The following is a 3,009-nucleotide window of genomic DNA, read 5'->3' as shown; positions in this document are numbered from 1 at the left end:
GCTGGTCTTCCTCAGCAAAAAGAGGAGGATTAACATGGATGTTAGCTCAGGGCTGATCTTCCTTACAAAAAGAAAATTAAAAAAAAATAGAAACATAACTAAAAATGAATTTCGTAATGACTTTTTAGATATGACATTAAAGGCACAATCCATGAATAAAAGAATTGATAAGCTAGGTTTCATTACAATTAAAGTTTCTTATTCTCCCATAGACACTATCAAGAGAACAAGAAGAGGAGCCACAGACTGGGAGAAAATATTTGCACAAGTCATATTTGATAAAGGACTGTTTTTCAAAATAGTCAAAGAAAACTTAAAAGTCAACAATAACAAAACATGCAAGCCGATTTCAAAATCTACGTTCCCAGACACTAGCCAAGGGTGATCCTAATAATTAGGATTTTCTAAAGATAAGCAATTAGACCTATGTCAACTATATTGTGCAGAGTTATACAACAAATAAATGATCTTAAAGATGGTTATATGACTTTATTAAAGAGTTTTACTATTGTAGTTGAGTTGATAGACAGATGGACAGTATTTTCAACAAGTAAACAGAAGATACACGTTATTTTTAAATATCCAGAGAAATCTCCTTAAAAATGGAAATGTTTTAGGCTTCAAATTGTCAACAATTTCATGAAAGCAGAAACTCTGCAGTAGCCACTCTGAAATGACAATAGAAACTATCAATTAAACTGTAAACAAAAAGTAATATATGTAGTCACAAATGGCTGGATTTCATCGTTTCTTGTGGCTGAGTAGTATTCCATTGTGTATATATACCACATCTTCTTTATCCATTCATCCCTTGATGGGCACTTAGGTTATCAGAGGGGAAGGGGGTAGGGAGGAGGGCGAAAGGGATAATTCGGCACAAGTGTGTGGTGATGGGTTGTAATTAGTATTTGGGTGGTGAACATGATGTAATCTATGCAGAAATAGAAGTATAATGATGTACACCTGAAATTTATACAATGTTATAAACCAATGTTACTGCAATAAACAAAATTTTTTTTAAAAAGTAATATATGACCTCAAGCTGGTTTCACTTAAAACATTCTTTTAAATAACTTCTGGATTAAATAAAATATCTAAATTAAGATTACTTTTAAGGAATCAGAGAACTGTTAAGTGGAAGCATAATGAAAGGAATCAAGGGGCCTGAATTCAGGTGACTAATTCTGCCAATTACTAGCTTAACATGACAGGAAATTCATGGATTCTGAACATTTTCTCTTACCCATCACTAAAATGAAGCTTTAACACTTTGATACTTGTGCACAACATAACATGACTTTCAAATACCAAAAATTAGTCACAGTCGGGGGCCCTGGTGCTGGAAACCATGAGGATATGTAACGATCCTGATTAGGGAGCTGGGCAACTTTATCACCTTGCCCCTGGTGGCACATTCCCTGCTGCACCTGGAGGTGGCGAGAGCAGCAGCTTCACAGAGTTGAGAGGTGCCAGGGCTGAGCCATGTGGGCACAGGCCACCTTATGTGCTGCGTGACGAGTAACTGAGAAAAGCAGTGCAGAAGATGAGAGAACAGCCCATCTTCACCATCCAAGCATGTCTTCCAGGTGGACTCCATCACCAAGAACTGGGTGTCAGCAAGTGAGCAGGAAGCCACCATATCCTACTTCTAGGTGTCACAAAAACAACTATTGTATCCTAAGTTTTTAAGGAGCCAATGTGATCATAAACAACACAAGCACACTTAATATTACTTTAATTAAAATATCACAGAAGTTTGGGCAGTGGAACAACAGTAGAGCCAAAGTGGTGTTTGGTTTGTGTTTTTCCCCTGAACAGCAGCTGACAAAGTTTGCAGAGAAATTTTAGGAGGTAAAAGATGCTGCCAAAGTAACCAGAAACAAGTCCCAGGAGAAAATCAAATCCTTGCGTAATCATTCCCAAGAATCTGGGTGTGGAACTTCACCCTCTACTCAGGTTTACAGTGTCAATGGGATACACAATGAAAAGGCCTCTCATATGGCTACCTTCGACACACAGCTGAAGTCTGAGAAGGACAAGCTGATTTGTGACATAGAGTGCTGCCAATGTGTAGAAATAGGAGAATAAGCTGCAGCCCCTGCAGGAGAGCAATATCTGGCTGCCCATGGCATTTCAGGAGTCAGTGGCTAGTGTGGAGCAGTGGAAGGGGCAGCTCTTTATCTGCCTTGAAGAGAATGACTGGCTATAGAAGAATATTGAGGACTTGGAAGAATAAAGCAGTGAGATAAACATAGAGAAGGAGAAGAATACCCAGTTGAAGAGAAGAATTGAGGATCTGGGGTCAGAACTCTGAGAAAAGAAGACAGGGTTAAAAGACCTCTGAAAACAAAGTGAAATCAAACCTCAGCTCATGTCAGAGCGTGAATACATCTCTGAGAAGTTAGAGGCAGCAAAGAGCGAGAATCAAGAGCACCTGGAAGACCGAGTGCTTTCTCTAAAGACAGACACTAAGGAAAGTAACTAGCAACCATGCCACCTGAAGGTAAAATTGAAGAACATCCTAGAGGTGCTGGACAGGAAGATCAATGAACTCCATGACTTCTGTGTAAGCCTCTCCAATTTGGACAAGGACAACTAGGGCAGGGATGAGACCACATGGTCCCAAGTGTGTGTGTGAGACAAAATAAGACTAGGACATTCTCCTTTCTGTGTTGCTTCTGTAAATGCAGGTGCAATTTGTTGTGCTTCCAAGCCAGTTGTGTCACCTGCTCTCTCCTCTCCAGAATAGAAATCTCCTCTTGCTTCTCTGGCCTTGAAAGATTGTGGGCAACTGGAAGATTTCTGGAAGAAGCTAGACTTCTGGAAGAAGCTAGATTTCTGGATCTAGCTTAAGGATCCAGAAATAGGTCTGCCTGAAATATTTATGCAGTCACAGCAGGGATATGTATATCTTACTTTTTTTTTTCGGGGAGGAAAAGTAACCCTGAGCTAACATTTGTTGCCAATCTTCCTCTATTTTGTATGTGGGATGCTGCCACAGCATGGCTT

At 39.7% G+C, this 3,009-nt stretch overlaps 1 pseudogene; it reads left to right on the top strand.

Moving 5' to 3' along the window:
• Window positions 1-1,543: 1,543 nt before the first annotated feature.
• On the top strand, window positions 1,544-2,599 carry LOC131402063 (homer protein homolog 2-like; annotated as a pseudogene).
• Window positions 2,600-3,009: the final 410 nt, after the last annotated feature.

Source organism: Diceros bicornis (assembly GCF_020826845.1).
Source record: "Diceros bicornis minor isolate mBicDic1 chromosome 30 unlocalized genomic scaffold, mDicBic1.mat.cur SUPER_30_unloc_1, whole genome shotgun sequence".
Classification (NCBI taxonomy): domain Eukaryota; kingdom Metazoa; phylum Chordata; class Mammalia; order Perissodactyla; family Rhinocerotidae; genus Diceros; species Diceros bicornis.
The sequence above is the reverse complement of the archived record's forward strand: the minus strand, read 5'-3'. Positions and strand labels throughout refer to the sequence as shown.